The sequence below is a fragment of the Anomaloglossus baeobatrachus genome, chromosome 2 (genome assembly GCF_048569485.1).
Source record: "Anomaloglossus baeobatrachus isolate aAnoBae1 chromosome 2, aAnoBae1.hap1, whole genome shotgun sequence".
Taxonomy (NCBI): Eukaryota; Metazoa; Chordata; class Amphibia; order Anura; family Aromobatidae; genus Anomaloglossus; species Anomaloglossus baeobatrachus.
The window spans coordinates 690,723,026-690,750,109 of NC_134354.1; positions in this window are offsets into that span (position 1 = coordinate 690,723,026).

Consider the following 27,084-nt stretch of genomic DNA (forward strand, 5'->3'; position numbering starts at 1 on the left):
CAGACAGTCACCGCCGTTGCTGACCTTGCTGATCTGGCCCTACACAAAGCTGGACCCTTCAGGCTTTCCTTCCTTCTTGTCACCTCACTTGCTTTCCTCCTTTTCCACTTTTCTTTCCTTCACTTTCACTTCCTTAGCTCATCTTAGCTGTTTACTCCTTCACTCCCCTAACTGTTCTCAAGCTCTTCCCTGAGCTATCTGCCTGGTTTTTCCCGCCTCCAGAGCTGTGACCTCCTCGGTGGGCGGAGCCAACCGCCTGGCCCACCCCCTGGTGTGACTCATCAGCCTCTGGAGGAAGGCAACAAGGATTTTTGGTTAGCTGTGGTGTTCCTAGCTGGGATGTAGGGTGTGGTGGTGTGTGACCTGTGTCCCCTGGCTTGCCCAGGGCGACACATTCCCCCTTAGCAAAATGCAGACCGTCCGCGGGCTGCCGTCCAACACCGGTTTTATTTTTCTGAAAAAGATAACATAAGGATATAACATATTTACATTTTTAATAATAACTCTTCCCAAAACGGGAGGCACATTTCTTTTAACGTTGCAAACGGTTTACGGTTACGGTTTCCGCTCTCTCCCACCCAAGCAACCTGGCCCTGATGCTGCCCCTAAAGCCCAGGCAGCACCCCTTGACCCACAGTCCAGCACACGGTACCCGAGCGGGATCTGTCCTTCCCTCCAGAGGGTAGCCACCGGTTCCTTTGGTGGCTGGGCCCTAGCCTGCTCTGCTCAGGGCCCTCCCTCCAACCTGCCTCTCCGGAGGCAGCATTGCGGAAAACGGTAACAGTAAACAACATATTTACAAGCCACTAACGTTTGTGGTTGCCCTGCAAGTTCACGGGCTTGTCCATGGATAGTTCCCATGCAAAATAACTTTTTGTAACAGTCCCCATGGGGACAACGGTGCCGGCTCCAGCCGGTTGCAATCACAAAGCAAATCAGGTAATGTACTCGGTCATCATCATTTTTCTTATCATTTTCAACTTTTTCAAACTTTTCAAACAAAGAAAAGGGTGGTCCCAACGGGGACGGTGCAACGGGCATCCGCTGCCCTACTGGGTATTTTCGTCCTCCTCACCCGGCTCGGGGTGGAAGGACACAGGCACCAGCCCCTCCAGTGCATAGCAAGCACGGCGTGGAAGGGCCGCCCGATACCCGTTGCCCCCGGTTCGGGGAACATAGGTGGCCTCCAGGCCAGGCAGGGCGACGACCCCCTCCTCTTCTTCTGACACAGGCTCAGTGTCAGGCCCGGGGTCGCTATCTTCTGCCCCCTCCGCAGTCACAGAGGGAGACACACCCGACGGGCCAGGCGCAGTGCAGCACGCGAGTGAGTAGGACGGAGGTAACACAGGAGCCAGGGGCAGACCGGGTCCCTCAGCCGCAGCGACCGGTCCCTCGGGGACACAGGGGCGTGGGTCATTCTCAAGCTCCTCCATCACAGCCTCCACTCCATACACTCGCGCCACAGCAACTAGGGCCTCCACCTCCGCGGCCCACTGCTCCATCAGCCCGCCGATCCGACCCTGGTAGTGACGGCAGATCGCCGCCGCTCGGGCCCTCAGCCATGCCGCTGTTCCAGGCACCAGCTCAGTAGCCTCTGCAGAACTAGGTGGGGCGGACATTTTCCACTAGGGTCGATGGACCGGGGGGGTCCCAGTGTGTTTGTTGCAACGCCACACTTACATGCGTCCAGCCGCCATCGCGTCCCCCTTAGCTCTCTCCGGCCCCTCCTCTCTCCGGGCGGGGTTTTAGCCTTCGCGCCTCTACTGCTCGAGAAGACGCTCGAGCGGGAACTTTTCGCGCCAAAGATGGCGGCTTCTGAAATTTTTCTGCCGGATACCTCCGGCGAAAACAAGGCACACCTCTACCAGACGGCAGAGCGGTAAGATCCTGTTCGTGACGCCAAGTTGTCGCGGGCGGGGAGGAGGGTGTCAGCACACCGCGCTCACCCCTTCTGCTCGGGTCCGGCGGCTGCTGCTCAGTGGTGGCTCGAGCGGTGGGCCGGATCCCGGGGGCTTCTCGAGCGGCACTCCTCGCCCGTGAGTGAAAGGGGATTTGTTGGGTGTGGGGATGATTATTGTCCGTGACGCCACCCACGGTTGTGGTGATTTCACCACCGCTGCTCTATACGGGGCTCCCGGGGATGGTGATGCGGAGCAGCCAGGTGTTGTGTTGCCCCTCCTTGGGTAGGGGTTGGTGATCCCGGTGATGGGGATGGAGGTGCAGGGCCTGGTGGGCGCAGGGACGCGGGGGCAGCGCTGTGCCTTGCGGCACTGTGGAACTCACTCAGCCTGAGACGTGACACAGTTTTTACGGTAAACCAAACGGCTGGATAGACGGTCCCACGGACGGCTGCACTTGCTCTCCCAGTAGGTGACGGTGATGTCCCTTTTCCTTGCACCTTGGTGTACTTGTGGTTGCGATGGGTTCCCACCGGTAACCCGCTCCCCGGCTTCAAGCTGGACCGGGGGAGCTCTACTCTTTGCCCGCAGGCGCTGGCCCTGGGGAAACTGGTGCCTTGGCGGTGGCGGTGTCTCCCCTGTAATGGTTGAGCTGTTGCCTTCAATCGGGACTTTGTTGTTGGGGGATCTGCGTCCCCGTCACTGACGGATTCGGCAAATTTGGCGACTCCTAGCCTTGCCGGGGTCCGAGAGGCCCCTGCCCTGGTGCTGACTGTCCTTCGGAACACTGCTCCAGACCGCCGGGCACACAGCCAACGGGGTCCTTCCAGGAACTTCTAAACGGTCCCCCTCCAGACAGTCACCGCCGTTGCTGACCTTGCTGATCTGGCCCTACACAAAGCTGGACCCTTCAGGCTTTCCTTCCTTCTTGTCACCTCACTTGCTTTCCTCCTTTTCCACTTTTCTTTCCTTCACTTTCACTTCCTTAGCTCATCTTAGCTGTTTACTCCTTCACTCCCCTAACTGTTCTCAAGCTCTTCCCTGAGCTATCTGCCTGGTTTTTCCCGCCTCCAGAGCTGTGACCTCCTCGGTGGGCGGAGCCAACCGCCTGGCCCACCCCCTGGTGTGACTCATCAGCCTCTGGAGGAAGGCAACAAGGATTTTTGGTTAGCTGTGGTGTTCCTAGCTGGGATGTAGGGTGTGGTGGTGTGTGACCTGTGTCCCCTGGCTTGCCCAGGGCGACACAAACCCAATGTAATATAATTTGTGCATAGAATCCCCTATAGTCAGTAGCACCATGCTGCCTGTGAAATCATCTCTTTTCCAAACCAGTCTTTGGTTAATTTGTGTATTATTATTCCAGGGAGCATGGCCTAGTCTCCATATGCCAGGCAGTGTTCTCAAGTAGTAACAGTATCCCCAAGACCGCCTTATAGAAGACCTGACACAAGTTAAATATTGGCCAGTTTTAACTCTCATTTCATTCCCGCTGTTCCCTTGAACAGTCATTTTGTTTTTTCTTGTTTTTTTTTTTTTTAAATCCGCAATTTTATCCTACAGGTGTAATAGTTATCTCTCTGCTGTTCTGAGACTAGTGACAGCCTTAGGACTGGAGCCTCCCATCTCCATCTAGAATCCTCATTTTTACGAGGTTTCCTTTCCTTTATCGTCTCATAACTTAAGGGTACTTTACACACTGCGACATCGCTAGCGATCTCGTTAGCGATGTGAAATTCTAGATCGCAAGTGTGATCTTTTGAGATCACACATGCGTAAAATTACCTATGTGCGATCTCGAAAGATCTAGAATTTCACATCACTAACGAGATCGCTAGCGATGTCTCAGTGTGTAAAGTATCCCTAAATGTAAGGTGTTGTTGCCAGCAGCTCTTTGCAGTGCAGGTCAGTTGTAGCTGCTTTGAGCCCACACCCATATAGGTTAAATACTGGAGCCTCCCCAGCAGTCCTTCATGCTGTTAGAATTCATTTCTACTTTTGCCAGCCTGGTGGAAGGAACTGCTGAGGAATTGTCCTGTGCCCATCCATTTGCTACCTTAGAGTCCATCTGCTGCTATGAAGTTCGGTGTTTTGTATCCTTCTGTTTATTCCCCCGTCTGTCTTTCCTTTTCCTCTGTGTTTATTAGTTGAGTGGCGAGTCTAGTGTACTCGTCAGCCTACTCACTAGGCAGGGTGAGTTTAGGGCCAGCTGAGGGACCCAGGTATCCTGCTCACTGACAGGTTGAAAAAACCTGTATAGGGACGATAGGAAGCTCAGGAGTCAGCTTGAGGTGAGTGCAGGAGGTGCCCTTTCACCCCTCTCCCTAAGTAGATAAAAAGAACCTACAGACAAAAAAGCGCAATAGGGTCTTACCCTGACAGACAGGGGGTGATAAAGGAGATGATCCTACTCACCAAAGATGGTTGTGAAAGGCACAACTCCTGTAACAGCATAAATCTGGATCAAAGGCAGCAGTACCCCAAGTGGCTGATAACAGAGAGAATTTGTAGAAAGGGGCTTTGTAAACCGCGCCAAAGATCACTGATGAAATCTTGGATTAATGTAAACTTTTTAATTCTTGCACAGGTCTACGGGTTTCAGGAGACTCTGCTCCCTTCCTCAGGACCAAACAGGCATGAGTTACATCAAATCTGTAGAAGTGTATGTCTGCCAGACATATATACACAATGAAATGACAAAGAACCTCCCACAAAAAGAAAAAAAATCGGCGGGAAAAAGTCTGAAAGAGAAAAAAAAAAAAAGGGGAAGGAAGAACAAAAAGTGTTCATGAAACCAGTGATGTGATCATGTGGAGATAGCAATAAAAATAATAAAAATCTTAAAATAAAAGAATGTGTCATTATTGGGTCAAAAATAATATGTATATATACTTAAAAAAGGTGTATGTTTAGGACAGTAAAACTCAGGTGAGAAGGTATAGAACTCACACTCTAGATTCTATAGATGACTGGAGGACAAGTGTGGTTAGTCCACACAGCCAAGGAAGAACTCAGTGTATGATCGCAAAATATATATATATATATATATATATATATATATATATATATATATATATATATATATATATATATATATATATATATATATATATATATATATATATATATATATATATATATATATATATATATATATATATATATATATATATATATATATATATATATATATATATATATATATATATATATATATATATATATATATATATATATATATAATATATGGAAGGGTTGTGGGGAACCGTAACCATATAGTTGAATTTAATAAAAAATGATCCTGTAAGCACATGCTGCAGAAAAGACAAGACAGGGTGAAATGGGTTCAAGAGCGTGGGAGAAGGATGGGGGCGCATGCGTCAGTAAAGGCAGTGAGCGGGTAATGTGAAAAAAAACTGAAAGGCAGGGGACGGGGTGAATTAAGTTCAGGAGCGTGGGAAACAGACGAGAGCGCATGTACCCACTAAAATTTGTACCCACTATAGAGAAAGGATCCATTAATTTCCTAGACCTTACCATTTCACATAAGTAAGGGATGATTCACACAAAAACCTTTTTTAAGAAGGTTGATAGCAATAGCTATATTGATTTTACGAGTAATCATTATAATAAATGTTCCAATAATCAATTTCAAAGAATAAGAAAAAACTGTACCCTTGATAGAGATTATAGGGAACAGGCAAACATCCTGAAAGAAAGGTTTTTAAATAAAAAAGTATCCCCCAACTTTAATCAAGAAGGCTTATCAAACGAACAAGGATCTTAAACAAAACGATCTGATTATACAAAAAAATGATCCTAATTCCAGAGACAACAACACTGATCAGAGGAATTTTTCTTCCCATTTTCTAACTACCTTTAGTAGGGATGGTGATCTGATTAAAAACATAATCCGCAGACATTGGAGCATTCTTCAGAATGATCCTTTTCTGAGAGGGGTCCTACCAGCAACCCCCGGGATCATCTACCGCAGAGCCTCTACACTAAAAAACCTATTAGCCCCTAGCAGACTGAAGGAGGTTTTTTCCATTCCCATCTCCAATAAACCTATGGGAGTATATAGATGTGGTGCTAAGAAATGTCTATGCTGTAAGTCTATACAACACAATAGAGTAAGTTTTGGCCTGAATCCAGAGGGGGTTGAATTTACCATCAAAAGCCACCTCACCTGCCAATCAGACTATGTCATTTACCTAACTGAGTGCGAATGCGATAAAAGATATGTGGGCAGAACAGTGCAAGCTCTTCATAATCGGATTAATTCACATAGGCACAATATAAAGATTGGTTTTATGTTGCATGGTCTATCCAGACACATCACCGTGTGCCATAACAAAAAATCCAGATTAAGAGTGACTCCAATCGAACATATTCCTCCCTATGTCCCTAACCGTATAGAAGTCCTCAATAGAAAAGAGACCTTTTGGATCTATAAACTCGATACACTTAAACCTCGAGGTCTTAATGAGATCACTGATATTTTTCATTAGTAGCTCTTTTTAATTATATGTTTTATCCTTTCAGCATTATTTCTTTTATCATTCATTGGAAATTTATAATCTTTGGAAATTTATTATAATTATTATTTGTTAATTATTGTTATGGATATGACATTATATTTATTTCCTTGCCCATATTACCAATGTTTTTATATATTTTTTATTGAAATTTTTACTGCCAGGTTCTATTGTTGTTTCATGTTGTATATACATATATGTTTTTATATCTCTATTTTTTATTTTATATTTTTTTTATATATTTTTTTTATATATAAAAAGATTGAAATCTACCCTCTATTTTAAAGACACATACATATAATTATTGTTGTTTTATACATATATACAACTTATTCTTAAAATATATTTTTATATATATATATATATATTATTATTTATGTATATGCATACTTATAAAAATTTTCACTAATAACACTTATTTTTCTATTTCCACACACTTGTTCTTTATATATACATGCCGCTTCCCCCTTTTTTTCTCGCGCTGGTGAACTCATCTAACCCCGTCCCCGACATTTCACCTTTCCTACAGTACTTGCTCCCTTCCAGCACTGACGCATGCGCTCTCGCCTGTTTCCCACGCTCCTGAACTTAATTCACCCCGTCCCCTGTCTTTCAGTTTTTTCACATTACCCGCTCACTGCCTTTACTGACGCATGCGCCCCCATCCTTTTCCCACGCTCTTGAACACATTTCACCCTGTCATGTCTTTTCTGCCGGATCATTTTTATTAAATTTAACTACCGTATATGGTTACGGTTTCCCACAACCTTTCCACCTTCCCTCGTTCTTTTTATATAATATATATATATATATATATATATATATATATAATGTGTATATATATATATATGTATACAGATTTGTTTTGCGATCATACACTGAGTTCTTCCTTGGCTGTGTGGACTAACCACACTTGTCCTCCAGTCATCTATAGAATCTAGAGTTTGTGAGTTCTATACCTTCTCACCTCAGTCTTACTGTCCTAAACATACACCTTTTTTAAGTATATATACATATTATTTTTGACCCAATAATGACACATTTTTTATTTTAAGATTTTTATTATTTTCATTGCTATTTCCACATGATCGCATCACTGGTTTCATGAACACTTTTTGATCTTCCTTCCCCTTTTTTTTTTTTTTTCTTTTTTCACTGCACCACCCTTCCTTTTTTTTTTCTCTTTTAGACTTTTTCCCGCCGATTTTTTTCTTTTTGTGGGAGGTTCTTTGTCATTTTATTGTGTATATATGTCTGGCAGACATACACTTCTACAGATTTGATGTAACTTATGCCTATTTGGTCCTGAGGAAGGGAGCAGAGTCTCCTGAAACGCGTAGACTTGTGCAAGAATTAAAAAGTTTACATTAATCCAAGATTTCATCAGTGATCTTTGGCGCGGTTTACAAAGCCCCTTTCTACAATTTCTCTCTGTTATCACCCCTCTCCCTAAGGGCAGGGACCTCCATTGTATAATGACATCGGTGATTCCTCCTTTTTGTGGTGTTTTTCGGTAGTGCATCAGATGCCCACTGGTCTGATCGTGTGTGTCACGCGTTATATACAGACATATTCTACTTCATGCCTGGCAACAGATACGACTCTTTTTACTTGGAGCGAATTTTTAATGGTCTTTATAAAGGGGTGTGGATTCTCTGAGGGCGTGGCTTTAGGCTGCGCTGCTTTATTACCTTTTGAGCTACACCCGCTTCATAAATATTTGCAGCATTAGCGCTAGATAAAAAGCCTATATCTCCAGAACCGTATGGTGGATTGAAAAGACAAACAAAAACAAAACACCTCCATCATACTAGGGTTTGGTGAGCAGTGAAAATAAAATAACAAATTCTGTCCACCTTTCACCTAGTGACAGGTCCTCTATAAATAGGACTTTGATATTCTGTAACTTGTTGCACAGATCACCTACTGGCATAGGGAGATTGGGCAATGCTCCCTGGGAAAACAGTATGCAAACTAGCCAAAGACAGGTTTGGACAAATATGAGAAGAGATAGATGGTGCTGCTGACTATAGGGGATTCTTTGCACAAAATATATTACATTTGGACTGATTGGGTGGCTTAAGGCCGAGGAGATCATGTGCTTTTTTCCTTGACCTGATGCTCATAACTCTTTAAGCCAGTGGTACTATTTGGCTAAGACTTGCTCTCTTTATCTAATAGTGATTGACCTGTAGATCTCCCACGTGGCACTCTGAGGAGCACTACTAGGATCCCTGAATTTTTTCATGTACAATACCATTCTCCTCTAGGTGGTCTGATGGTGCCGCCACTGAGCCCCTTTCACTTTATTTGAGCTGAGTTGCAGTTTTTTTTACCGTTTCTGGATAGAAAAAGTGATATTCAGGAAAAATTGCCGATGGGATCTCTTCTTCAGCCTCATTATTGTTTTGGGTCAATGTGCTCAGCCCCCCACTAATCAACAAGTGACTGCATGACCGATACAAGGAACAACCCCATTACATTTTGCTACAAGTTTCCAGGTCTTCCCTTTCCTCCATTCTCTAATTTCATGTTTTGGTGGCCATGCGTAGTGGTGGTCATGGGTAGGTATTCTGCAGGATCACCCATGAGACATTACATGAGCTGGCAAGTCGGGAGTCTAAAAGAAAGAATAATGAAAGTTTGTGGCATGTGTGCTTAATGGAAAAGTGCAGGAAGATTATATTAATGATATTATAGACAGTATGTATGATAGTGGCCAATGAGTAAAGACTTCGACTCTTGCTTGTGTGCAATATTCACTCCACCCTCATTAACTATGTCTTTGTCAGTCTATGATGGATTACATTGTCTGACTTTCTATGTTTTCTCAATAGAAGACATTAAATTAATAAAGATAAACCAGAAAAGTGAATACGCCTTTACTTGCCTCAAGCGTTTATGTTAGTGTATATATGAATGGATTTATGCATATTAAAAAGGTTATCTGGGACTTTAAAGTAGTTGTCCACTACTTCGACAACCCCTTCTCATTCCCCATACGCACCCCCATAAAAATGAAAAACCTATACTCACCTCCGGTGCCGGCACTGTTGTAGCGCTGTTGGAACTTGCGTTGCCGGGGCTCACGTGACATTATGACATGCCCAACCACCATCAGCTTCTCTGTTTGTGCCTTCGGATGATTACGTAATTAACATGAAGTGAGCACTGTGGCTTGCCACACATCCTGTTGATTGTTCCTGTGTCCGAAGGCGGTAGACAGAAGGCGGATCCAGTTTTGATACTGCTTTAACTGCACCAGCACCAGAGGTGAGTATAGGTTTTTTATATTTATGAGGGCGCACATGGGGAATGAGGTTTTTTCCAAGTAGTTGACAAGCCCTTTAAAGCAGCACTCAAGCATTAATTTTTAAAACTGAAGTGGTGCTTTAAATCTAAGATACCTGAACCTATTATTATACTCACCCACCACTTTCTTCACTGTCTATCTCCGCCGCTCACGTTACTCTTCAATCTCTTCAGCACTTTGTGACTTACCAGCTACTCCAGTGTTTCATGGAGCAAGATAGAGGTCACTATTCAATGCAAGTCTATGAGATCCTCATTATGGATTTGTTCTGGCTCTCATAAAGATGCATTGAGAGCTTGTGACGTAACTTCTGACATCTAGCTAGGTGGGACGTTGCGGTCACAAGATGGTGCCGCAGTACCAAAGCAGCGTTGGTAACAATTGAAGATGCTGGAGGATGAGCATATTACTAAGAGCAGGCACACTAAATTACAAAAATGCTGGAGTGGTGCTTTTAAATTGACAACCTATTTTTCAAATAGGCCAATCACATACGTTCAGAGGGAGTCTGAATAACTCATTAGTGCCAATTGATAGATAATTTTCATTATTCTCTATACTTGTAGTAGCAGCTGTGCTTTGTGTTGCTATTGTGCCTTGTGGTAATTCTTTGCCTTTGTATAGTGTACATCATTGTTATGTACTCAATAGACAGTGTTTTTTCTATTCTTTATTAGCACTTTGTACTTGCAAAAAGTGCCATGGATCATTCAAATATCTGATTGGCTTTTGGTGCCTAGAGCTAAATCAATCTAATAGTGATGTCTTACTAAAGCATTAGGCCATCACTTTTAAAGTACCAGATAATCCCTATCCTTAATAGATAATCCCTAGCCTAAATATACCTGAAAACAATTTGAAAAGTTGCATTGCTGGATAATGATCATTCTTCCCAGTCCCACAAGCTTAATGCCTCAGGGTAACCCTCGACTCTGCCCTCTCCTTTAAGCCACATACCCGAGCCCTTTTCACCTTTTTTTTGTACGTTTTCTCACCTACAAAGCATGGAGAGGTCTGTAATTTTTATCGTAGGTACACTTTAACTGTGTCTAACAGAATAAAAAAGAAATCCAGAAATTCACATTGTATTATTTTTCGTTAATTAATTTGCATTTCATTGCATGAAATGCCTACAAACCAGCAAGCATTCTGGCTCTCCTAAGACCTGTTATTTTTTCTTTAAGAAGCCCTTCTACTCTGCACTTATTACCTTTAATAATTTCACCTGTTTGAACTTGTTACCTGTATAAAAGACATCTGTCTACACACTCAAACAATCACACTACAAGCTCCCCACCATGGCCAAGACCAAAGAGCTGTCTAAGGACACCAGGAACAAAATTGTAGACCTGCGCAAGGCTGGGGTGGGCTACAGGGCATTAGGCAAGCAGCTTGGTGAAAAGACAACAACTGTTGGTACAATTGTTAGAGAATGGAGGAAACATAATATGACTGTCATTCTTGCTCAGTCTGGGGTTCCATGCAAGATCTCACCTTCTGGAGTAAGGATGATTCTGAAAAAGGTCAGAAATCAGCCCAGAACTACATGGGGGGACCAGGTCAATGACCTGAAGAGAGCTGGGACCACAGTATCAAAGATTATCATTAGTATCATACTATGCTGTCATGGATTAAAATCATGCAGGGCACCCAAGGTCCCCCTGCTTACGGCAGCACAAATCCAGGCCCGTTTGAAGTTCGCCAATGACCATCTAGATGAACCGGAGGAGGCATGAGAGAAGATCATGTGGTCAAATGAGATTAAAATAGAACTTTTTGGTATCAACTCTATTCGCCGTGTTTGGAGGAGAAAGACGGATGAGTACAACCCCAAGAACACCGTCCAACCATGACGCATGGGAGTGGAAATATCATACATTTGGGGTGCTTTTCTTTGATGGGGACAGGACAACTGCACCATATTGAAGGGAGGATGTATGGGGTCATGTATCGCTAGATTTTGGCCAACAACCTCCTTCCCTCAGTATAAGCATCAACATAAGCATTGAAGATGGGTCAAGCTGGGTCTTCCAGCATGACAATGCCCCAAAACACACAGCCAGGGCAACTAAGGAGTGGCTCAGTAAGAAGCATTTCAAGGCTTTGGAGTGGCTTAGCCAGTCTCCAGACCTGAACCCAATAGAAAATCTTTGGAGGGAGCTGCAACTCAATATTGCCCAGTGACAGCACTGAAATTTGGCGTTTAGGCTTGAGGACACTCAGCAACCTGATGGCGACGGCCATCCCTTGGTACTTGATCCCCAGCCCTCACTATTTCTCACAGTGTGGCGTCCCTACCTTACAGAACATTGTGCCCAATAACATCACCTGTGCCTCATAGTCATTTTGAATAGGCCTCGCACTGACTACAGATCCTTACCAGTTTACCTATTAATACTGCTATTTGCTGCCTCCGTAAATTAATATGCGTTGCTGTGCAGTAAGGGATAGGGAAGAAGACGTGTTGCTGATGTCGCACGCACAGTTCAAGATAGGCATATGAAACTGTGTTTTCTTTATGAACACAACAAAAACGCATACTACATATGTCACACTCTGGCCCACAGGCAAGATTTTATTTGGCTTGCTAGGCAATTCTGTATGGAGGTCTATCTGGGGCCCATTATTCTGTTTGGAGAGCAATGTGGGGCCCATCATTTTGTTTTGAGGGCTATGTGGGGCACATTATTTTGTACAAAAGACAATCTTGGTTGGCCATTTGGCTATTATTTTGTTTTGATGGCTATGTAGGGCCCATTATTATGTATGAACTGCTATGTGGGGCCCATTGTTCTATATGAAGGGCTATGTGGGGCCCATTATTCTATATGGAGGTCTATATGGAGCCTATTATACTGTTTGGAGAGCTATGTGGGGTACATTATTCTGTATGAAGGACTGTGAACTAGGTTGACCAGCGACTTTGTCCAATTTTTATTTTTTTTATTTTGGCCCTCTGTGTATTTGATTTTGACATCCCTGCCCTATGTTATCTTATAGATGATGGGGAAATAAGGCGAGCGGTGGGCCAGCCATTAAGGCTATATTTAGTTCTTGCATTTTTGCAGCTTTTTTGGCAGCGCTTTTAGTGAGTTTGATGCAAATTAAAAGCTGATTTTACAGTCCCAGCAAAAGCTATGAGATTTTATAAAGTTAATGTGTACCGCCCCGCGCTCGGCCGCAGCCGAGCCGCTCGGGTCCAGGCTCGTTCGGTGGGTGGCTCAAGGGCCTCCGGCACCCGGGGGTCACGTCGCTCTGAAGGGAAGCTGGCGCTACGTGAAGGAGGGTGATCTTCGGTGGGATGTTCACGGCCGGGGCCGTGGTGTTTAGGGATGTAAGTTTGTGACACCACCCAGGGGTTGTGGTGAATGTGGACACCACCGCTGCTGTTAACAAGGCTCCCGGGGACGGTGTTGTGCAGCCTGGTGTTGACCCCTCCGTGGGCAGGGGGTGATGGTCCCGGGGCCCGGTGGTTGTGAGGTGCGGGTGTATTGGTGCGGCACGGTGCGCGGCCCGAGGGCACTGTTGTACTCACTATGACAGATACACTGGAGACTCTGGTAAACCAAAAGGGTGATGGTTGGTGCCCGCAGCCGGCTGCGCTTGGTCCACCACCCGGTTCGGTGGTTCCCGCCTTTCTCCTGCACCTCGCTTTGTGGAATTTGACTGCCTATGCTTCAGCAACGGTAGTCCGCTCCCCGGCTTTATGTGTGTCGGGGAACCTGTTTGCCCGCAGGCGCTGGCTCGTGGGATCTCTCTGCCTGTGCAGTGGCTTTCTATCCCCCTCGGTGGGCTGTTGCCGTCATTCGGGTGTTGGGATGGGAAAAGACCTAAGTTCTGGGTCTGAGTACCCCTCCTGGTGCTCCGGTTTCCAGTTGGTTCCCCGGTTCGGTACCGGCGGGCCACTACCCTGTCCCGGTCCCTTACGGTTCCACCAGCCGTCTTCCCGGCTCCTGCAGGCGACAACCACCATCTGCCTCCTGGTCACAGTGTATCTGGGCTACGACCCAGACCCCTGACAGACGTTTACTCTTTACTACTACACTCTTTCACCTCCAAAACTGGTCTGTTTGTGTTTTTCCCGCCTCAGGCTATCCGAACTCCTCCATGGGCGTGGCCAACCGCCTGGCTCCGCTCCCTGGTGTGAACGTCAAGACCTGAGAGGGGAGACTCAGGGTTTTTAGGTTGGCTGCTGTTACCTTATTAGGGGAAGGGTGTTTGTGCAAGGGCCTACCTGTGACTACCTGGTTAGTCCAGGGCTTCACAAATGCACTATTTTGTTTATTTTGCCTGACTGGAATGGGAAACGTCTGCACTTTTGCAAGAGCACTAAGACTGTGTTCACTTTTTTACGCATTTTTTAATGCAGTTTGGTTACAAAATTGCAAGCAAATCCTTATGCCAGCAAAGTCAATGAGAAACCTGAAGTGTACGGCACATGTTGAGTTTTTTCCTTGCAGATTTGGTGCACAAAATAATCTGCATATCAATTCTTTCAACATTTTTGCCTGCATTTTTCACCACTAAGAGCAATAAAAAATATGCAACAAAAAGAATAAAAAAAGACATTAAAAATGTGCATTTTTGTGCTGCATTTTTTTCTGCTAAGAAATGCAGAAATGGTGCAGAAATTTTTGCAACCAAATACTCAACATACGCACATACTCTAAAGGGTGGTTTACACGCTACGACATCGCTAGCTATAGCTAGCGATGTCGTGTGCGATAGCACTCGCCCCTGTCGTACGTGCGATATGTGGTGATCGCTGCCGTATTGAACATTATCGCTACGGCAGCGTCACATGCACATACCTTGTCAGCAACGTCGCTGTGACCGCCGAACAATCCCTCCTTCAAGGAGGTGGGACGTTCGGAGTCATTGCGGCGTCACTAAGCAGCCGGCCAATAGAAGCGGAGGGGCGGAGATGAGAGGGCCGAACATCCCGCCCACCTCCTTTTCTCATTGCCGGTGGAGGCAAGTAAGGAGATGGTCGTCGTTCCTGTGGTGTCATACACAGCGATGTGTGATGCCGCAAGAACGAGGAACAACATCGCTACTTACCTGACAACGATTTTTTGTTATTAAACAACCTATACAAAACAAATGATTTTTGTTCTTTTTGCGATCGGTTTAGGTCGCTCCAGCCTGTCACACGCTGCGACGGCGCTAACGATGCCGGATGTGCGTCTCAAACACCGTGACCCCAACGATATATCGTTAGCGATGTCGCAGCGTGTAAAGCACCCTTTAGTATGAATATAGCCAAAGGGGTGGAGCAGGCAGTTTTCCTCTCTAGTTAAATTTGCCTTTAAAACGTCATAAAGGAAAGAATGTTTCCTAACAGTTTAGTTAGTCCTAAATCATGAAGGAGTAATCACTGCTGGCTGCTGCTGTGAGTCGGCAGCGAACCCTGCACGTCTGCTGATTTCAACAGCAGACATGTGCGGCTAACAGGAGCGGGTGAATTCGCAATCCACCAACACCTGTTAACCCCTTAGATCATGCTGTCAACATTTGACAGCATGATTTAAATAGAAGCAGTGGGGAAATCGCCTTTCCTCGCTGCCATCGGAGGCTCTGTGACGCGATCACGAGGAGCCGATGGTTGCCATGGTAGCGATGGGTCATGTGATGCCTCCTGTCACTGTCATGACTCATGACATAGTTCCTGTTACATCCGACAGAGCGCCGGCTCTAAGACCCGCAACACACATCCGCGTAATTTGTACGTGTGCGGTACGTATTTGCATGTACCGGAGACACGTACACACAGAGACCCATGTTAATCAATGGTAGATGGCACACACACGTAAAATCGCACAGAACGTGTGTCCGTGAGGTAAGTATGTGTGTGCACTTTTCTACACGGACAACATGTCCATTTTTGGCCGGCAGCACGCAGGCACGGACCCGCTTTAGTCTATGGGTCTGTGGCTGCAGGTACCGCACACGGAGTATGTCCGTGTTCAGCATGTTTCGTGCGTGTGCGTTTTTACACTAGCGATCTTTTTTTTTTTTAAATTAAAGTCAGTATACTTACCTTTTTTTCTGCTGTTCTCAGTCATACTTACATTGGTGCTCGGTTTTTTTCTTCCCCCGGCTCATACCGCTCCCCGATCACCAGTGCAGCGAAGAACAGCTATGCAGAGAATACGCGGCAACAATTACTTTGATAATGCCGGCCGCTCATTAATCAATCTCGTATTCCCTGCTTTCCCCACCCACCGGCACCTATGATTGGTTGCAGTCAGACACGCCCCCCACGCTGACTGACAGCTGTCTCACTGCACCCAATCACAGCAGCCGGTGGGCGTGTCTATACTGTGCAGTAAAATAAATAAATAAATAATTGAAAAAAACGGCGTGCAGTCCCCCCCCATTTTAATACCAGCCAGATAAAGCCATACGGCTGAAGGCTGGTATTCTCAGGATGGGGAGCCCCACGTTATGGGGAGCCCCCCAGCCTAATAATATCAGTCAGCAGCCGCCCAGAATTGCCGCATACATTAGATGTGACAGTTCTGGGACTGTACCCAGCTCTTCCCGATTTACCCTGGTGCGTTGGCAAATCGGGGTAATAAGGAGTTATTGGCAGCCCATAGCTGCCAATAAGTCCTAGATTAATCATGTCAGGCGTCTCCCCGAGATTCCTTCCATGATTAATCTGTAAATTACAGTAAATAAACACACACACCCGAAAAAATCCTTTATTAGAAATAAAAAACACAAACATATACCCTGGTTCACCACTTTAATAAACCCGAAAAAGCCCTCCATGTCGGGCGTACTCCAGGATGGTCCAGCGTCACTTCCAGCTCTGCTGCATGGAGGTGACCGGAGCTGCAGAAGACACCGCCGCTCCAGTCAGCTCCACGCAGCTAATGAAGGGAATAGTGCGATCAGCTGGATTCAGCGTTGGCCGCGAGTAACCTCAGTGACAGCTCAGCTGATCGCGCTATTGCCTTCATTAGCTGCGTGGAGGTGACAGGAGCGGCGGTGTCTTCTGCAGTTCCGGTCACCTCCATGCAGCAGAGCTGGAAGCGACGCTGGACCATCCTGGAGTACGCCGGACATGGAGGGCTTTTTCGGGCTTATTAAAGTGGTGAACCAGGGTATATGTTTGTGTTTTTTATTTCTAATAAAGGATTTTTTCGAGTGTGTGTGTTTATTTACTGAAATTTACAGATTAATCATGGAAGGAATCTCGGGGAGACGCCTGACATGATTAATCTAGGACTTATTGGCAGCTATGGGCTGCCAATAACTCCTTATTACCCCGATTTGCCAACGCACCAGGGTAAATCGGGAAGAGCTGGGTACAGTCCCAGAACTGTCGCATCCAATGTATACGGCAATTCTGGGCGGCTGCTGACTGATATTGTTAGGCTGGGGGGCTCCCCATAACGTGTGGCTCCCCATCCTGAGAATACCAGCCTTCAGCCATATGGCTTTATCTGGCTGGTATTAAAATGGGGGGGGACCGCATGCTGTTTTTTTTTAATTATTTATTTTTTTATTTTACTGCACAGTATAGACACGCCCACCGGCTGCTGTGATTGGGTGCAGTGAGACAGCTGTCAGTCAGCGTGGGGGGCGTGTCTTACTGCAACCAATCATAGGCGCCGGTGGGTGGGGAAAGCAGGGAATACGAGATTGATTAATGAGCAGCCGGCATATTCAAAGTAATTGTTGCCGCGCATTCTCTGCACAGCTGTTCCTCGCCGCGCTGGTGATCGGGGAGCGGTAAGTATCAGAGAGGGCTGCTCACTTCAGTCACTCGGGGGATTAGCGGTCACTGGTGAATCCTTCACAGGTGACCGCTAATCAGTACGCGGCACACAGACAGAGCCGCGGCATGACAATGAAGTCGGGTGAAGTTCACCCGAGTACATTCTCATCGCGCAACTCTGTCTGCTGTCAGCCGACATGTATCAACGACATTGTGCAACACACAAACGGACATTCCACACGGACATTCCACGTACACATACACGGGCATTTTACACACAAACACAGACATTTTACACGTACACACGGCTCGCATACGCCATCGCACGGATGCCATACGTACCGGAGAAACACCCCAAAAAAACACGGACCCGAAAAACGGACCGTAAGACACGTACTTTTTTTTGCGGAAGTGTGTTTTAGGCCTAACAGGAATGCTGTATTTCTGCTGATCAGAGCGATGCAGCTCTGATCAACAGAAATGAATCATTAATGAGACTGCTGCTCCTTATAGTCCCTTACGGGGACAAGTAAAATAAAATAAAGTTTTAAAACATAAAAAAAAAAATAAAAATCCTAAGAATTCTAATCACCCCCCATTCGCCCCATTGAAAATTAAATGGTTAAAAAATAAAAAAATATACACATATATGGTATCACTGTGTTCAGAAATGCCCGATCTGTCAAAATATAAAATCAATTAATCTGATTGGTAGCAGCAAAAAATTCCAAAAGCCAAAATTATGTTTTTTTAGTGTTGCAAATTTTGCACAAAATGCAATAACAGGTGATCATCTTGATGCATCTGCGCAAGAATCTTACCACTAAAAATGCCAGCGCGAGACGGACAAAATAAGCCGTTACTGAGCCATAGATCCTGAAAGATGAGAACGCTATGGGTCACAGAAAATGGCTCAAAAAGTGCGCCACTTTTTTTTTTTACAAACTTCTGAATTTTTTTAACCTTTTAGATAAAAGTAAAACTATATATCTTAGGGTATCTACGAACTCGTACAAACCTGAGACATCACACCGACACATCAGTTTTACCATATAGTGAATAAACTATCCCAAAAATATTCATGCAGTCGCACTTTTTTTGCAATTTTTCAGCACTTGGAATTTTTTTGCTGTTTTCCAGTACACTATATGGTTAAACTCATGGTTTCATTTAAAAGTACAACTCGTCCTGCAAAAAACAAGCCCTTATATGGCAAGAATGACACCAAAAATAAAAAAGTTACAGTTCTTGGAAAAAGGGGAGGAAAAAAACAAAAACGGACAATTGCCCCAGGGGTGAAGGAGTTAATATCTATTTTATTGTCTGTTTTCTACGTTTTTTTGTCAGTCCGTTAAAGGGGTGTAATACTCAAAATTGTTCCCAGCCAGGGCCGTATTTGCCACTAAGCATTGGAGGGCCTGTGCCTGGGGTGGTGCCTTCCAGGGAGCAGCACCAAGAACAAAACTTAAATTTTTTTTTTTTTAAAAGCATCTTCCCTCCTCCAAACTTTTTATTAAATCCGGCATCTTTTAGGAGGAGGGAGGGGGAAGCAGCATTCATTTATATTCGCATCTATAAGACTCGTTAATATAAATTAAGCTGTGAGTGTGCCGCCACTTCCGGGGTCAGCAGAGCTCCAATCAGCTCCCTGCCCCGATGTGCGGCCGTGCGCTTACTCTGCAGAGGTCACAACAGTGTGAAGCAGCGCTGTGCAGAAGGACGAGAGATGCAGCCACCGCAGAGGACAGGAGATGCTGCCGCCGCCGCAGATGAGGACGGGAGATGCAGCCACCGCAGGAGGATGATGGGAGATGCAAGCGCCGGAGCGTGCAGCCCGAAGCAGGTAAGCGCTTTACAGCCAAAGATGGTGCTGAACAAGCAATGAGGGGTGGCGGAACATGGAGGATGGGGGGGATAGAACATGATAGGGGTGCGCAGCATAAGGGATGAAGCATGTTGGGGGTACACAGCGTGGAGGATGGGGGGATAGAACATGATGGGGGTGCGCAGCATAAGTGATGGAGCATGAGGAGGAGTGCACAGCATAAGGGATGGAGTGTGATGGGGTGCACAGTATGGAGAATGGGGGGATAGAACATGATGGGGGTGCTCAACATAAGGGATGGAGCATGATTGGGGTGCACAGCAACAGGAAGATGAAAAATCGACCGCAAACAGCTGCTATGCCAAACAATTTCTTTTTTATTCAAGCGTTCTTTTCATCGGTGCAGATAAAAATGCGGGAGGTGACTAGGATGCGAGTCCCTCCAAAGGACGACGGCCGTTTCGTCTGTAAGCCAGACTTCTACGGGTCCACTATGATGGGGGTGCTCAACATAAGGGATGGAGCATGATTGGGGTGCACAGCATAAGGGATGAAACATGATGGGGGTGCACAGCATAAGGGATGAAGCATGATGGGGGTGCACAGCATGGATGATGCGGGGATAGAACATGATGGGGGTGTGCAGCATGGGGGATGAAGCATGATGGGAGTGGGTAGCCTGGAGGAAGGGGCAATGGAGCATTAGGGGGGTGCCCATCATGGAGAATGGATGGAAATTGAGGGTGGTGCACAGAATGGAAAATGAGGGGGGTGAATAGTAAAGAACGTGGGAGTGGGAGGGCTCGGTATGGAGAAGGGGTGTCATGGAGGGGGCTCAGTATGGAGAAGGGGTGGCATGGAAGGGGCATGGTATGGAGAAGGGGTGGCATGGAGGGGGCTCGGTATGGAGATTGGGGTCGCATGGGAGGGCTCGGTATGGAGAAGGGGTGCCATGGAGGGGGCTCGGTATGGAGAATAGGTTGAATAGTTATATATATACAGTGCCTACAAGTAGTATTCAACCCCCCCAGTGTGAAATGCACTGCAGCAAAAAAGAATGTTATTTCTTTTTAATTAATTTTTAAGTTGTGAAAAGTTTATTCAGAGGGTCATTTATTATTCAACCCCTCAAACCACAAGAATTCTGTTTGGTTCCCCTAAAGTATTAAGAAGTATTTCAGGCACAAAGAACAATGAGCTTCACATGTTTGGATTAATTATCTCTTTTTCCAGCCTTTTCTGACTAATTAAGACCCTCCCCAAACTTGTGAACAGCACTCATACATGGTCAACATGGGAAAGACAAAGGAGCATTCCAAGGCCATCAGAGACAAGATCGTGGAGGGTCACAAGGCTGGCAAGGGGTACAAAACCCTTTCCAAGGAGTTGGGCCTACCTGTCTCCACTGTTGGGAGCATCATCCGGAAGTGGAAGGCTTATGGAACTACTGTTAGCCTTCCACGGCCTGGACAGCCTTTGAAAGTTTCCACCCGTGCCGAGGCCAGGCTTGTCCGAAGAGTCAAGGCTAACCCAAGGACAACAAGGAAGGAGCTCCGGGAAGATCTCATGGCAGTGGGGACATTGGTTTCAGTCAATACCATAAGTAACGTACTCCATCGCAATGGTCTCCGTTCCAGACGAGACCGTAAGGTACCTTTACTTTCAAAGCGTCATGTCAAGGCTCGTCTACAGTTTGCTCATGATCACTTGGAGGACTCTGAGACAGACTGGTTCAAGGTTCTCTGGTCTGATGAGACCAAGATCGAGATCTTTGGTGCCAACCACACACGTGACGTTTGGAGACTGGATGGCACTGCATACGACCCCAAGAATACCATCCCTACAGTCAAGCATGGTGGTGGCAGCATCATGCTGTGGGGCTGTTTCTCAGCCAAGGGGCCTGGCCATCTGGTCCGCATCCATGGGAAGATGGATAGCACGGCCTACCTGGAGATTTTGGCCAAGAACCTCCGCTCCTCCATCAAGGATCTTAAGATGTGTCGTCATTTCATCTTCCAACAAGACAACGACCCAAAGCACACAGCCAAGAAAACCAAGGCCTGGTTCAAGAGGGAAAAAAATCAAGGTGTTGCAGTGGCCTAGTCAGTCTCCTGACCTTAACCCAATTGAAAACTTGTGGAAGGAGCTCAAGATTAAAGTCCACATGAGACACCCAAAGAACCTAGATAACTTGGAGAAGATCTGCATGGAGGAGTGGGCCAAGATAACTCCAGAGACCTGTGCCGGCCTGATCAGGTCTTATAAAAGACGATTATTAGCTGTAATTGCAAACAAGGGTTATTCCACAAAATATTAAACCTAGGGGTTGAATAATAATTGACCCACACTTTTATGTTGAAAATTTATTAAAATTTAACTGAGCAACATAACTTGTTGGTTTGTAAGATTTATGCATCTGTTAATAAATCCTGCTCTTGTTTGAAGTTTGCAGGCTCTAACTTATTTGCATCTTATCAAACCTGCTAAATCTGCAGGGGGTTGAATACTACTTGTAGGCACTGTATATATACACAGTAATAGTTTATATATATATATATATATATATATAAAGCTGAATGTGTGTGTGTGTGTGTGTGTGTGTGTGTGTGTGTGTGTGTGTGTGTGTGTGTGTGTGTGTGTGTGTGTGTGTGTGTGTGTGTGTGTGTGTGTGTGTGTGTGTGTGTGTGTGTGTGTGTGTGTGTGTGTGTGTCCGGGATTGGCATCCGCACCGTCGCAGCTACAGCCACAAAATTTTGCACACTCACACGAATGGACCCCGAGAGCGTCATAGGCTATGTTTCGAGGGGAAATTTTAACCCCGCGCTTTACAGTTATTCACCAAAAAACCTGCCTCCATTAAAGCGAATGGAGCTGGGAGCCACAGTGCAGCCAGAACTTCAGAAGAATGCGCAGCCACGCCCTTATATGGAATGTTGGTGTGTCACAATGCAGCCAAGGAAAGAGACAGACACAGACAGGGAAAGAGGCAGACACAGACAGAGTAAGAAACAGACATAGACAGGGTAAGAGACAGACACAAAGAGACAGACACAGACAAAGAGACAGACTAATAGGGAAAGAGACAGACAGGGAAAGAGAGGGAAAGAGACAGACAGGGAAAGAGAGGGAAAGTGACAGACAGGGAAAGTGATAGACAGGGAAAGTGACAGATGGAGAAAGAGATTGAGACAGACGGAGAAAGAGATAGAAAGGGAAAGAGACAGACAGACAAAGAGATAGAGAGACAGAGAGATATATACAGAGGGGGAGACAGACAGAGAATGGGAGACAAACAGAGAGACAGTTACTATCCCGGGCAGCGTCGGGTGCTATGTTGTGAGGCGAAATTTTAACCCCGCGCGTTCCAATTTACCAATCAATTTTGCCCCTGTCTACATAATGGGGAAAAAGTGAAACGAAAAGTGTTGGGGGCAAATTGACAGCTGCCAGATGTGAACAAGGGGGACTTAAAGAATGAGAGCGATGGCGCCAAAGAGTATATACCGTACAGTTGCTAAGGTGGGGCCCTGACATGGGATACTCACCACACTCTGGGATATGAACACACACACACAACATGCGCCACACACTACCACGTGCTTGAACACATATACCACCCTCAGCACACATCTCACCACACATACACCAACCTCACCACATAATCGCCCTAAAACACACACAAGTCTGGTATTATCCTTCAAAAATAAAATTCTGATTAATAAGCAGCCAAACTACAAGAACAACAAATGTATCACAAAGGAAATACGGCAGCTGTCAGTCACATGACCTGTCTATTATGTGTATGTGTGTCGCCCTGGGCAAGCCAGGGGACACAGGTCACACACCACCACACCCTACATCCCAGTTAGGAACACCACAGCTAACCAAAAATCCTTGTTGCCTTCCTCCAGAGGCTGATGATTCACACCAGGGGGTGGGCCAGGCGGTTGGCTCCGCCCACCGAGGAGTTCACAGCTCTGGAGGCGGGAGAAACCAGGCAGTTTAGCCCAGGCAGGGCTCGAGTAAAGTTGAGTTTAGGAGGAGGAAGTGAAGGAGTGGAAGTTGAGCCCAGGCAGGGCAAGAGTGAAGTGGAGTCCAGTGAGGGACATGAAGGAGTAAACAAGTAGTGAAAGTAGAAAAGTGGTAAAGGAGGAAAGCAAGTGAGGTGACAAGAAAGAAAGAAAGCCTGAGAGGTCCAGCTGTGTGTAGGACCAAATCAGCAAGGTCAGCAACGGCGGTGACTGTCTGGAGGGGGACCGTTTGGAAGTTCCTGGAAGGACCCCGTAGGCTGTGTGCCCGGCGGTCTGGAGCAGTGTTCCGAAGGACAGTCAGCACCAGGGCAGGGGCCTCTCAGCCCCCGGCAAGGCTTGGAGTTGCCATAATTTGCCGAATCCGTCAGTGAAGGGGACGTAGATCCCCCCAACAACCAAGTCCCGATTGAAGGCAACAGCCCAACCAGAGTAGACGAGACACCGCCACGGCACCAGTTTCTTAGGGCCAGCGCCTGCGGGCAAAGAGTAGAGCTCCTCCGGTCCAGCTTGAAGCCGGGGAGCGGGTTACCGGTGGAGACCCATCGCAACCAACAAGTACACAAAGGTGCAAGGAAGAGGGACATCACCGTCACCTACTGGGAGAGCAAGTGCAGCCGTCCGTGGGACCGTCTATCCAGCCGTTTGGTTTACCGTAAAAACTGTGTCAACGTCTCAGGCTGAGTGAGTACCACGGTGCCGCAAGGCACAGCGCTGCCCCCGCGTCCCTGCGCCCACCAGGCCCTGCACCTCCCTCACCATCCCCGGGACCCGCATACTGAGCAGCGGTGGTGAAATCACCACAACCGTGGGTGGCGTCACGGACAATAAATACTTCCCACACCCAACAAACCCCTTTCACTCACGGGCGAGGAGTGCCGCTCGAGAAACCCCCGGGATCCGTCCCACCGCTCGAGCCACCACTGAGCAGCAGCCGCCGGATCCGAGCAGAAGGGGTGAGCGTAGTGTGCTGACACCCTCCTCCCCGCCCGCGACAACTTGGCGTCACGAACAGGATCTTACCGCTCTGCCGTTTGGTAGAGGTGCGCCTTGTTACCGCCGGAGGTATCCGGCAGAAAAATTTCAGAAGCCGCCATCTTTGGCGCGAAAAGTTCCCGCTCAAGCGTCTTCTCGAGTAGCAGAGGCGCGAAGGCCAAAACCCCGCCCCGAGAGAGGAGGGGCCGGAAAGAGCTAAGGGGGACGCGATGGCGGCTGGCTGCATGTAGCTGCAGCTATAAAAGCAGGGACGCCAGGACTCTGCAGACATAACGTTCCTGGAAGAAGAAGCCACCATGTGGATGCCGTCCCGCGACACCGTAGCCCCCGCGCCTGGAACCGCGGCTGTTACGAGGGGGACCCGGGGAAGCGTGCCAAGATGGGGAATGGACAGCTTCTGCCGGTCAAGGTCCACTGTGCGGTGTAAGGGACCGCTGCTATGGTGGGTGAAGAGTGAGCGGGTTGCTGCTAGCGATCGTCTGGAATGTCACAGACGATCTATGTACACCGGTCTGCCCTAACCCGTGTGGGTTGTATGGCAGGGATCACACGGCTCGGTGTACCTGTTGCACGGGGAAGCACAGAGGTGCCCACGCACGTGTGCCAGTGGAAGTCACGAGAATATGGCACGAGGGTAGCACAGAGGTGCCCACGCACGTGTGCTTTCAATAACCAGGTGAGTCCAGTGGAGACTCGAGGAGCTCACCTGGGACAGGAACACGGCCTGTAGAAGGAGCTACTGCCGCAGCAGCAAGGCAGGGACACGGCCTGCAAACCAGGTGCTGCCTAAGCAGCAAGGGCCAAGCCCACAGAGGAAGATAATGCCTGAGCAGTGGCGTGGCAGCACGCTGCCAGACATCCAAACATAGAAGGACGGTCGCGCGCCACCATGATGGCAGGAGGAGCTTTTAAGGAGGTGTAGCTCCAGCCAAGGGCGGGCGCGAGGCGGAGATGACGGACTTGACCCAATCAGGATCCACGACATCCCAGCCTGGCCAGTCAGGATTCACCACGTCACCAGCCTTGTCATCAAGCCGTGTGACGTCAGTGGGCGAATCAGGATCCACCAAGCATAGCACATGCTCACCCTCCTGCCTCTGGGAAATAGAGGCGGGATCCTCGGTCTCAGAATGTGTAGAGATAACGGGAGTCTCACTGCTTCCCTGAGCAGCAAATCTCTGCACATTGCGCAACCTCACAGACCTTCGAGGCTGCTGAGCAGGAGGAGCTGTGGCAGGCAAGGAATGGGAGACCGCCTCATTTCTTGCAACAGGAGTACCACTAGGTAACACCCTTGTGCTGCCTCTCTGAGGAGGTTTCTCCTGCAGTCTGGCAGACCTTCGGCGCTGCGGAGCAGAAGCGCTCGTGGCAGGCAAGGAGACTGTCTCATTCCTTGCCACAGGAGAGCCACGAGGTGTAACATTACCCCCCTGTCTAGGCCCCCCCCCCTGCCCGTGCTCGAAGGCCGCTATCAAACCCGGGGCGTGGATATGATCCTCCAATTCCCAGGATCTATGCTCCGGACCACGGCCGACCCACTCCACGAGGTAGTACCTCCTGCCCCGTATAACTTTTGTCTCCACAAGCTTCGCCACCTCAGAGTCGTCGGGCGGGGAGTCAGTTTGAGGCGTCAGGGACCCCGAGAACTTATTAAGTCGTACGGGTTTCAGGAGGGACACGTGAAAGGTGTTGGCTATAGCCCAGCGTGGAGGGAGCTGGAGTCGGTATGCCACCGGGTTCACCTGCTCTAGCACTTTAAACGGACCCAGGTACCTAGGGGCGAACTTGGCTGCCTGTACCCGTAGGTTAACATTCTTAGAGGACAGCCACACTAGGTCACCAGGGGCGAAGGATGGTGCAGGGCGGCGGCGCTCATCAGCCGTTGTCACCATCCTGTCTTTAGCCCTCTTAAGGGCCTCTTGGGTGTTATCCCAGATCTCCCGGGCCTCAGTCGCCCAATCCTCCACTCTAGGATCGGGTGACGTAATGGGCATCGGAACCGGGATTCTGGGATGTTGTCCGTTATTGAGCAGGAACGGAGTCTGACCAGAGGATTCATGGACCGAATTATTAATGGCAAATTCGGCCCAAGGAAGGAGGTTAGCCCAGTTGTCGTGGTGCGCGGAGATAAAATGGCGGAGGTAAGTTACCAAGGTCTGATTGGTCCTCTCTACCAGTCCATTGGTTTCAGGATGGTATGCGGAGGAGATGTTCAGCTCTATCTGCAGGAGCTTACAGAGCTCTCTCCAGAAGCGAGACGCGAACTGGGGACCCCGGTCGCTCACCACCTTGTCAGGCATGCCATGCAGCCTAAATACATGCCTAATGAATAAGGTGGCGAGAGCACGTGACGTTGGGAGTCATGGGAGAGGCACCAAGTGGACCATTTTAGAGAAGTGATCCGTGATGACCCATACGACCTTGTGACCTGCTGACTTGGGCAGATCTCCCAGGAAGACCATTCCCACCACTTCCCAGGGACGATCCGGCACTGGCAGTGGGTGAAGAAGACCTGCCGGTCTCTGCCGAGACGGCTTATTCCGTGCACACGACATACAGGCTCCCACATACTCCTGTATGTCCTGGGGTAACCGCCTGGGTGGCGACTGTCGTCAGAGCAGTCTTGTCGGAGGAAGACTGCTCCACTGCTGCCAAACGTGATTCCAACTGCTGCACATAACGCAGCAACTGCTGCTGCTCTTCAGCCATAGCCAGACCTTTGGCGCGACCGTAATGTTACGAGGGGGACCCGGGGAAGCG